We start from the raw sequence: 13,008 nt of genomic DNA on the forward strand, positions 1-13,008 counted from the left end.
AAACTGATATCGCACTTCTAGATTTTTGTTAAACCTTCGATAAAGTTCCACACATTCGACTACTCTCTAAATTGAAATACTAAGGAATGAATGCATCAACTGTCAGCTGGTTTTCCTCCTTCCTACACAACAGGCATCAAAAAGTCCATGTTAGTGGTACCTGCTCTGACAGTGCCCCAGTCCTCTCTTGAGTCCCCAAGGGGACAGTGGTTGGCCCCTCCTGTTCTTTATAATATATTAACGACATTGTAAACTCTGTATCATGCAACATAAAACTCTTTGCTGATGACTGCCTACTGTACAATGATATAACATCCATAGATGATTGTCACAAGCTTCAAAATGACTTAAACCCACTCGAGTCGTGGGAGGAGAGATGGCAAATGAGATTCAATGTAAAAAAAAAGTTCAATTATAAACATCTCCAAGAAGAGAAACGCTAAACGTCAATACTCTATACATTACCAAGTCCTTGACAACTTAGATTCCAGTAATTACGTAGGGGTTACCTTCACATCAGATCTTAACTGGAACAATCACATACATGTACAAGCAATCACCAACAAAGCAAACAAAACACTAGATTTATAATGACCACAGATCAAGAGACCCTGCCTATGTCACAAACATTATATACAATCATTAGAATATAATGGGAGCCCCTAGTCCAAAGAAGAAAAATAGCCAGACTGGTAACATTCCATAAGATCATAAATAAAATTGTTGCCATAACTCCATCTCAACTTTTATCACAAGAAGACAGTCAACCCTTTGAGTCTGACTCTAAGTCATTTACGTCCTTTCTTCACGCGTATCGAACGCGAGCGGGAGATGTGTCCCGATCGGGAGCTCACGAATGACTGACCCTTGATCTCATACCGAAAACGAGGCTTCAAGCTGGAAACGTGTGGAAATTCCCTAATTTTCCCGTGTGTACAGTCAGGAAGATTTGTTTACAGTGTAGAAAATATACAGTTATTATAGTTTCAGCAAAAGAAAAGAACAGGCGGTACATCGTAACTTGTAAGTATAATTAGAACTCGTCGGTAAAGGTGTGTTTTATTATTCTTCATTCCTATATATTGATGTATGGCTTGATAAAGCTGCCGCATGGCGACGAGACAACGCGACAGGTCTAATATTAGGGTCACAAATCGTTACGGGTTTTATTTTGGTATTGTGCAGTAATCAGTAGGTCTACTTAGATATCAACAAAAGATACTTAAGATAGTGATTGAAAAATAGTGTTGGCATATCACCTAACATCACATTGTTTTCTGCAACGGGTTGCTGAAGTTGTAGTAGACTAACCGTTACAGTAGGCCTACCTACTGTCAGTAGGCCTATTCGTAACTTCATAACGTTATATTACACGTATACGTAGTCCACATTGAGTTGGATTTGTAGTGGAGATTGCCCTAAGTACTGTAACACTTAAAGAGATTGTTACAGATTGTTACGCAATCAATCAGAGTACACCCCCAATAGTCCATGAGGGTCCAGGTATTCCTCTGGCTCTTATCGGACTTAGGATGTTACCCCTGATATCCCCCTCTTCATATATATATATATATATATACGATATTATACAAATATTTCATGGGTTACTGTGCTCTAGTTCATAATATTTAACCCGAGGTGATGGTAATCAACAAATGTTATATTGCAGAGTGCGATATAACATTTGTTGATTACCATCACCGAGGGGTAAATATTATGAACTAGAGCACAGTAACCATGGAATATTTGTTTTATTACATAATCACCAGTTTTTCAGTTGAGTATTTTTTCATTAAACAAATACGACAATCACTTAACAAAATTATCAACACCGTACCGAAAAAAAACTTAATATCCTATTGAAGATTGACGTATAGCACTCGTACGTAACTCCGGTTTGGATGTCTTATTGTCCGTTTTCACATTATTAGACCTGCTTGCAGCCTTTTGATCTAATACATTCATCGTGTTCGTTTGCGTTGTTGATTCGTTTTGGCTTTCCGTTCTTTACTCGGTACAGTAAACGTCTACACGTGTTCTGGACAATGTTAGTAAACATACACAATATTCATTTAAAAAAAAATCATTTTGTAATCTAGACATTAATTACATTTGATTCGTGTGACGTGCTGTAACACCCGCGGGGTCGAATAATAAAGTGGACTGAAGGATTACAGACAGACAGTTTGAACTCACGCCACAGAGACTGACAAACGTACTTGACTGGGTCATAATATATATTATTAAAACTCACTGGTGCATACATTATAAAAACAATTATATCCGATCTCATCACTGTTAGGCATTGAATCACATTATTTTCTAGTGGTACACACTATTCTAATAATATAATAACAAAATTAATAAGATCTCAACCAATACAAACGAATACCTTTTTTTTTACATATTTTATGTGAAATTAAGAATGTGATATCAAAATCATAATGATTTATATATATATATAATTGTCCAACACGAACTACAGGTTTGATACATGTACATTCAACTGTATCTCTTTATCACGTATTCGCCATTGATATTTGATATATTTTATTGGTATGTTGAATGTAACAAAACACACGAGGAATAAAACACCATAGAGCTGGTTTTCTGTAATGACTAGAATAACACAACATTGTTGTTTTTGTGGTATGCTTTGGTACATGTACATGCACGGTGTCACGTACGCGTATTTATACATCGTAGTCTAAATAAACATGTGAGGGGCCGTGCGCGTCTGAGGCGAAATCAGTGAGCCATTGTTCATGGGTGACTGCACTTGACCACAAGTTGACCAAAATATGGGTGTGAATACAAGTATAAATGACAGCAGGTAAATCGAGAAGGGGAGTGGGGATGGAGAGGGGTAGAGTGTTGTGAACATGTGTCTTGTCTGGTTGAATTATAAACAAATTTATATAAGACCTCCAAATCGGGTAAATGCTACAGGTGAGTGTCCACATTGATATCTATATAACGGGTACGGGGACCTCCTCTGGAGTCATATATATTGTACATGTAATATATAACTACCTAACCGCTAGACCTAGGGTTTATACTTGCAGTAGTCAAAACGTACATGTTCACAATACCTACACTAAAATAAGAAGTTCTTCTGAAGTGTTTTCTTTTCTGAAAAACTGATAATTTCTATAAAAACAGTACTAGTAAGCGTTTGAAACAAATTTGTGACAAATTCAGAGCAGACTTAATCATTACTAGAATTGATTGAAGACTATTTGTACACATGCATGTTTATATAATTATTTTTAAAATCTCGCGTCTTATAAGTTTAAAAATAAAATGTATTACATGCTTGGATATAAATACTAATCACATACTTATTGGGAATATATCTTATAACAATTGCATATTTTTCTAAGACAAGCTATATGCTCTAATTTTTCATAATGATAAATCGTAACTAAATCAAAAAAGTTGCGAACAAAAATAGACATCGCTATTTCATGAGGTGGGGGGGGGGGGTAAGGGCGTTTCAGTTGGAGTGATCCGAACCACTAAGAAACCTGTGATACCCGATTGATCATTTATGATTGCATTCTGGTCCTTCCGGTCACGCTAGGGGGTCACTTCGATTACGTTTTTTTTTTCGTTTGCGTTTTGTCGTTTTAGGTGCGAATAGTATTAGCGCTTGACTAAACCCGAAACGCGTGTTTTCCAAATTTTACGCTATGTCGTTCTTTCGTTTGCGTTTTTCGTTTTTCACCCAGGTTATTGCGTTTTCTTTCGTTTTCGTTTATAATTTCGTTGTTTGCGTTTTCGCGTTTCGCGGCTTGTTTCGAGGGAATGTTAGACGGATTAAGTACTGTAACCAACATTGGACATGACTATTCACGCTTATCTTAGCTTAAAATTTCTAATCAAATTTAACAAATCAGTTTCTACAGCCTATCCGTAAACACAATGGTACAAACTGCCGAGTTCAGAAATTTGATGAAGATTTTCCTATATAAACTAAAGTGAAACTTGACCCCCTTATCCCAGAGGGGAATTCCTCGTACAGACCACAAAAAGGTCATATAATTCAATGTTATAAGAAATACCTAAACTAACCTGAGCGCAAATCGTGGTATAACCATTTCATTGATTAAAACTGCAATACCATTGTATACCGCAAGGTTTACCCACCGTATATTTTTGAAGTTCAATCCTGCGAGCCTATTTGACCTGGTATTTGAGTCCTGTTTCACCTTGAATCGTTCAGGGGTCCTCAAAGTCGGTACAATATGAAACATTAAAATGCTATCTCTGTACACGTAACAATTCTAAGTTGCCCAATTTGACTCATTTGTGCAGGCAAGTGAAAGTACATTAACTCCTGATAAGCAAAGCAATTATAAAAAAATGCGCAACATTAGAAATAGCATTTCTTCCCTACTCCCTATATAAACTATCGTGAAACTTGAATGTACCCCCCTCACACGATGCAGAGGAAGCAAATCCTGTCCCAGGGTTCAAAAAATATAAATTACACAATTGCATATAGTTGAATAAAACAAACATAGGATGATGCCTTATTTTATGGTATACCGATTTAATTGTTATGATGCATATACCATTTTCCATAACGCAAAAAGAAATATTTTTGAACTGCTTCAGCGCCCTCTACATTGCCTATCCCTTTACAAACTCCCCTGGTTTGGATGACTTCACCCTAGATGGTCAAGTCTTAGGGGGTCGGCATGTGAATCACCAGTAATGGATCGTTGTATTAAAAAAATATCTCAGTGCATAATGAGCTGCCTTTTTTAACCAAGTTTTTGTACAATTTCGTTCTTCAAATGAAAATTGAGATAATGAATTATGCAGTCAATAGACTCCAACTGCCTTATCGCACATGTTATGAAAATCATATTTGAGTCGAAATCGTTAATATTCAGTTAAACTATGAGGTACCCTAAAATTTTGATGTACGAAAATGAGTACTTGAATCAGTTTTCATTTTAGCATAATATCAAAAGTCGGCAATTTTGAAAGACCATTCTAGATGATAGGAAAATATCTTATATAATTACTCTAATCCCCCTATTTGGACAATGACCACCCACACCAAAAGACCATTTACAATCCATGGTTTCTGAGAGTACAGATTTTGGTGAACATATAAATCTAACGATTACTGTCAAAGCAAAAAGAAATATTCCCCCAATTGTCTTATCCTGCAATTGTCTGTATTTTCACGAATCCAAAATGGATACCTTGATCATTAAAAACTCGAATGTCTCTAAGGCGATCGAATTTTATAGCAAAAAAATTTTCAATTAAAAATGGGCCCCACCTCATTCTGTAGAGGCCCCAACAATTTATCGTTTACAATGCATCACCTGGTTCCCATTCCAAAGAATCATACATGTAATGTACGCAAATGGGTTAAATACAATGTCGACAATGTCAGTGAATTGCTCAACGTAATTAGACGAAATGAGGATTAACTCTAATCCCCTAGGCAATGAAAACCCCTAACTGCCCCCTGGGGGGATAAGGAGCCAAAATATTTATAAAGTGTTTTTGTCTGTACCCTTAGAACCAACTGCCCAATGTTCATATGGATTAAGGTCTAGGTTGCAATTACAATTCCTGTATGGCAAAACTACACAAATTAAAGCCAGGTGATTGGAATTAATCTATTTCCTCTATTGAACATCCTTCCAACCGTACATGTTGCCCCTTCTTGCCATTTTCTGGCTAGGGATAACAATTTTGAGGCCAAAAATTTATCACAGTTCAAATGTGACTTCTTCCACAAAGGATGTTTGTAATGTAAATCTGGCCAAATTTGTTAAATATAATATGTAGACACTTATGGACTTAGTAGCAATATTTAAAATCCATTAAAATGGTGTGTCTATGGTACTTAGTAAATGACCATCGGGTAACATGATTAGTGGCCGACCCCTGTCCTGTGGACTTATTCAAACCATAACATTTATACAATGGTACTATTTAAAATAGGACTTGTGTTGTTCCAGAGGGCTCTGTATCGTGAGCGAATATCAAGTTTGCTTTGGAAACCAATCTTTGAAAAACATGATCATTAGTTTCATTTTCTATGAACGGACTTAATAAAATAGTTATCATTCAACAAACCCCAGATGTTGGGCCCCACCCCTTTTTAGGAGACAGGGTGGGGGACAGAAGCCAATAATGTATACAGAGGTCATACGCTTAAGATGATTATCTGTGGCAGACACTGTAATTTGGAATGAACTGTCAGCTTTCTTTGCAGAACGTTTCTAGGACAAAGTAAGCTTTGAGGTTACGCAATTAAAGGATACCTCTATGTTAAGACAACTTTTGGGAGGGGTTTGGGGATTTCACATGATAGGTCGGAAGTGGGTTAGAGCCGACAGAATTTATATTGGAACGTTCTGTTCCCCAGTATTCCAAGGATGCATGACAATGTGGCGTTAAAATTACTCACACGGTTAAGGAATCCATGCATGAAACGTTATGGGAAGTATACAAAATAATTATGAGGAAAAGTGGATGGGTGATATGATTGCTTTACCGCCTTTAATTTGTCCCCACCCCTCCTGCGCCCATTTTTTCCGCTTTCAGATGCCAAAGAGATTTATATAAGGTCTTATAAAACATTTCCTGCTTCTACCATTGGTTGTTTTGTGAAATCCGAAAATTTTGGGTTACATATCCAATTTTCAAATATAACTCGTCAATATGTCACCAGGTATCCGATTTAAAGGGCAAAAATTGTTGTTGAATATCGTCTTTACCGTAAGAAGGCATGGAAATTAGACTGAACTCTGTAGACATATGTTATAGTATTACCGGTCCTTCATTCAAGGTCATCGAGTCAAAAAATTAATCTACCCATGGAAATACTGTTGTCCATAACCTAAGAAGGAACTATACCAGGAAATAAGTCCTGTAATTATCTACATGTACCTACCAGGTGGGGAAGACTGTAATCGATGTCATGATATGGTAGTCATATGTGTTTTCAAATAATAATAAACGAGTTATATGTAATATACCTAGGGGGTTATTGAATCTGTTATATTTTGTGTATTTGCTAGCATGAAGGACCTGGATTCAAAATTGTTCAAATGACTATTGAAACCTCAAGTCTGTGGATGTCAGAAGTGGAAATATTTGGAAACAAGTTTGCACCGTAGGTTTGACCCCTTGAATATTACCAGGACATAGGAGAGTAAACTATGTCATTATAGTCATAGTAGCAATTTGGGTCCTAGGGCAAATGTTGTTTAAGTACTATGTACATATACTACCCAGTTCATATGATAAATAACTATTTAAAATACATGTCTAAATTACACAAATAAGACTAATTGTTATTTATAGATGCCAAGAGGTTATTAGAAAACAAATTGTTAGCATACCTAAAGTATTTTAGTTAAATGCTACCAATACCCTACCATTATATGGGGTATAATGATGACATATTAGTGGCAAATAACCACAAGGCCACAGGGTGGTAAAGTAAACATACTTTTTTCTTTGAATAGTATTTAAAACGTACCGTTAACATCTGTCAGTATTGAATGAAGATTTCAGAACTAAATACGCAATTTTACTAACACTTTAATAAATAGGTGTACCTCACATCGCCAATAAACTACTTCGAAATAGTGGGACCATGTACACATTCCCATAATTTGTATTACCCGTATCTTATAAAGTTTTAGTAAAAGAAAATGGATTTCAGACACCAAGTGATTACTTCCACATATTGAATGAGCTCGTAGATATGCGTGCAACCGTCAATCGAATTGTCTAAGGCTACATGTTACCTCCCAAAATGTGTTTTCGCAGTCATTCCACATCGGATGAAGTCATTTTCATTACAAGGTTAGCAATTTTTAGACATTGACGTCACTTTGAGAAATCGCTGAATTTGGGGTCATGGACGGGGCTGTAAGAATGGAAGTCATAGTTTTAATCGAATGTTGATTATTATATCAAAATTTAATAGTAGATTCTTAAAGTAAGAAATATAAGGTTTAGTTAACATATTATAATTTTCGTAAAAGATAAATATTATACGTTTTAGTATTAATGATAATATCGTACTTATCAAAATTTCGGAAATAAACCCGACAACGTAAAAGTGAACCCCTGATTGAAAGGTTTCGAAATGAATCTTAGTGGTCATATTTTGAGTGAAAAGACGAAATCAGTATGTCCGATTAATTATACCGATTGAGCGGAGTGTTTTATGATTGTCAAGGAAATCTGGCTCGCACAATATATTATCCGTCACAAATAACTTCGTCATGAAATCAGTATTATTGAGATTCTTGGTATATGTATTACGCACAACTGGTCGATAATCAATAAAATTCGCAACCTTCGACCTTTTGGGCGAATCTGAAAAACTTACAATAATGCTTTGATACATTCTTTCATCAGACTATCAAGGAATATTCAAAAGAGACGATTAAGGTGGACAAAATTAATCACATTAAATCACATGTAATTTCGTTTCAGGCAGCCACCGTTTATAAATACATCAGTGTTAAATACTATGCAAGAATAGAAATTCATTGGATTAACTATGAAAATCTCAAAACTGTATTCCTCAGTGATATTCGTTGTCACAACATTTTCAAAATGTTTGAACATCGAACAATGACCACCAGCCCTTGATAAGATTGACAAGATTATTTTAATCGATTGCTAAAGTCCATAGTGATTTAGATTATGCTTTGGTTGATCTTTTGTGCGTTAGTTCAGTACCTTTACAATATAGCTTGTCCATCAGATTATTGAAAGGTTGCACTTTGCTTTCGAATAATATATTGTCTGTTCCAAATACAATTTCATTGATCTGATTCATGCTAGTATATCAACTGTGGATGGTCGTATTTTTTGCAACAATTATGAGAAAACCATGATGGAACCTTTAAATTTGCTAAAAATGTTCAGTACGAAATTGGCACTCATAAATCTGTCAAATCTATGCAATGCAGTAGTAACAACGGACAATAGCCATACCGAGGATAATGTCCCAGTGACAATATCTTTTGACAGGCATATAAATGAACTAATTCCAATACATAAGAATATCTTTATTTGGTAAAAATAACAACCTATGTTCAATGAATGATGCAAGATTTAGACATCTTTAATTTAGACATGACAAAAGTCTCACTGCCTGTTTATGACCTTCAACCAGGATGAGCTTTAAAAAACAGTTAATATCTTATATACATTATTCAAAGCAGTGGTAGAATTCAATTGGAACTCCGTTTTCACACCTTAATTCCACATCGTAATTGTAAAAGTTTCTAATCCAGTAAATCGTTGATCAATAAGATTTATGGTAGTTGACTATTATTTACATGAAGGTTGCTATTTTGTCCAATTAGTATCTTATCCATCGACATTCTACCTCTCCTTCACGGTAAGTTCAACATGTTGTATCAATTTTAAAATTGTGTTCTTCTTTGGTTCCGAATACATTAATTGTATAGTTTGACTTTGCAGTATTAAAAGAGTTTCACACTTGTACAAAGACGTAAACCTGCATTAAGTCTACAGTAAACTATTTTTGGCCTGGAAATGATATCATACCTTCAAATTGTGGTGACGGATGCTAGTTAGACCAGTATAGTAATGTGGAATATTACTCACATGACAATAGTGAATATACGCTATTTAAAGGGTTATATAAATTTGCCACTTCAAATTGATAAAGTATCTGTCCCCTTAATGAGAGATCACTTTAGGATTATGTGTCAAACGATGTTACATGAAGGGTAATCATTTTTCCAGGGATATCTTCCAACTGGTGTTAGTTCTGAAACATACCATTTAGCCTTTGTGTTCTAACTGCATTTTTGTAATACTTCGGGTATGATGCTTTAAATAACTCATGTTCCTGCACTTGTACAGCTGCACAAAGAAGCACTTGTCTTTACTGGGTAAAATGATTGTGAAATTCGTATTAATTGCAGACTTTGAAAGTGCTACCGCCTACAATGGACTATCACAGTATATGGAAATAGTCTTTGTCCTTTAATACCTTCTGAGCACCTGTATCCTCTCAAATCCATTGACTGTGCATAAGTAGTCATTTTCAGGGTTCATACAGCCAAATAAATGGTAAACGATGATCAGCATGTTTAACCTATAGTTGACAATCACAGAAAATTGTGTTTGTAAAACCCTTATTTCTATTGACTTGTGCAAATCACATTTGTTTCATTAGCTTAGCAATGAAAATTTGCTTCAACGCCTTTCTATAGTGAGGAACAAACGTGTCTTATGTTTTTGTTGGCACATTTTACTTCTACAAAATTATGCAAAATTTTTTATGTTGATTCAAAGCTTATCTATATCATAATTTCCATTGAAACAGATCATCCTCATTTGCATATCGTTCTTTGCATTCACCTGATGTTTTCTTTTCCAATTTGACAACAGCAATTTGTGGTTCATCGGCACAATGTCAACAACTGCCATGCCAAGACCTCTGTGATCCTAAAACAAATGATAATCATTTAAAAATGGAACCAAATTTATTTAAGCAAAGATATCATAACAAAATAGTTAATGGTGTTCCACTACTTAGAGGTTTGTTGCCGTTTGGATTGGATATATGGTGTTTGTTTCACTCTATAAAAAAAAAAATAGTTAGTTACTTGTCAAATTTACATACAAATGATGCGCGTTAAAATGAACCTTACAAATGTTAATATTTCCTGGACACAAAGTTCTCTAGCATCAAGGCACGTTTATAATGTCATGTTTAAACCATATAGGCAATGGATCAGGCACAATAGTTTTGTTCCTAAAATAAGGTAAATACATAATAAATATAATTAACGAATTCGCATGCATCGTGACCATGTAAGTATTACAATTATGCTTACGCCTAGGATATTCATAAGATGTTCTAAATTTGACAGCTAACCATAATTGATTGATCCCATAAAAGTGATACACGTCTAATGTTAACAAGCTTGGTTATAAGCGTATATTCATTGAACATATCGTTCATTCTCCCTAATTTGCAAGTTTTCAGAAATGAAAACATAAAATATGAAAATTGAAAACAAAGTACTATGTATTTTGTCATTTGTTAGGCAAATATCCTCAACTTTTTTAATCCAAAAGGGCTGGCTCCTTATCATTTACTTCATAGAAAAGTTATTAATTGTCACAGTTCAACATCAAAATTTGGTAAAGAAACAGATTACGTGAACTTGTTAAAAATGAACTAAATTGATGTTTTGTCCATTTAGAAATGCCACAAAAATAATACACTCTAACTTATTTTTTTGCCTTTGGTTGTGGGACATTTCTTTCCATTCAAAGCATTTGTGTCCGTCTCGAAAGCAACTTGTCTTTTATCAATTGCAGTTATGAAAAGTATCAATTGGTGAATATTGAGTTTTGTAAGAATCATAAGTTGTGTTCGAATAGTTTCATATAAAAAATAGGTAACAAAATAGTTTGTTTTTTACATATATTTTTTCCTTATTATCAAACTGTAACTTAAATCTGCATAAGTTTACATGTCAGTAATTTTTTATTTGTATACATCACAAATTACTGTATGGAGGACAATAAAATCCTTCTTTAGAAAAGTAACGTATATTTTACAACATACTTAATATTTGGACTGATAGAAATTCCAGACCAGGATTTAATTATGTTTTTTCTGTTTCATAAATTCGTCAAAATGCATCAAAGAAAAATGTACTTTATTCAGCGTTTTCACTTCCCTGCAATACTTTAGAATGATATTTGCACTTAAATAGCAGCTGGTAACGTATCTTGTTTCTCTTGGTAAGAAATGTCTTTATGAATAATTAGAAAATCAACGAATTTCAATAACACGAATCAGCCTTCAAAACTTTCTTGTTTTCAAACACTACAACATCGAAATTATCAAAACTTAGATCATAGACTATTGTAAGACGTCGTTGATGAAGGTGCATGGAATTAAGTTTGTATTACCATATTGGTAAACATAATCAGAGTCTACACTGATTCCCATTTACCTGCGGATGGTTTCCCGGCGTTCATTGACATTATAACTTGGAAAAAAACTACCCGCAACGGCTGACAGGTAGATGTGATTTAACTCAGGATAAAAACAGTTCGTCTGATATTAATATGGCCAACGAAAACCTCACTATGTCATTTGTTGATGTTTTTTGACATGAAGAAAAGGAATAATTCATTCTCAGTGTCCCGCGCCTTTCCTTCACCTGGAGAACGTATCAGGGTCTCCGTCATACCTTGATTGCCACAAACAACCCTTAACTTACATTTTCTGACCATATCTAGTCTGAAACAAATTGCTACAAATGAAACCAAGTTCACTCAAATTGGAGTTTGGACGTACAAAAGTACAGATACAGTTTACCAAATATGACAGGTACGGTACCTAATAAACATATACGTTTATCTTCATGTTTATATATCACATTAACTCGTATCACTAGTATAATAAACATTCTAACAATATCTGGCTATAAAATGTATTTGAATTAGTCGATGTATCACTAGTTTTATTAGTTTTACACTAAAAAAAAAAAAAAAACAAAATATTAGAGTTAACGGTACATCTTTCATCAAAACAGATACGTGATCTTTTTATACCAGATCCGATACTATTTTGATAATGTGATTTTAGACATTTAACCCATTAATTATATACCTAATAGCATAATCAATCCAGTTAAATAGTGTTTGACATCACGGTGATTATTAACAGACTATATATATATATATATAGTATTTTATCTATGTACTTGTATTATAATAAAGGAAAGTTAAAGGTTTTTCTTATTTCAAGTTTCCCAACACTGTCAATACTACTAACGACTTTCCTCCCGCTTGAAAGCTATTGACCAACTCTCGGACACGTTGGTGGTTAAGGCTGAATTACGAATGTTATATTACAAGACTTGAGAATATTCTGTTAGATATGGGACTTTTTCCCTAACGTATCTGTCGGTAAAGCGGTACCTGACCGACACTCTAAACCCTTATCCT

The sequence above is a fragment of the Argopecten irradians genome, chromosome 12, assembly GCF_041381155.1.
Source record: "Argopecten irradians isolate NY chromosome 12, Ai_NY, whole genome shotgun sequence".
Classification (NCBI taxonomy): Eukaryota; Metazoa; Mollusca; class Bivalvia; order Pectinida; family Pectinidae; genus Argopecten; species Argopecten irradians.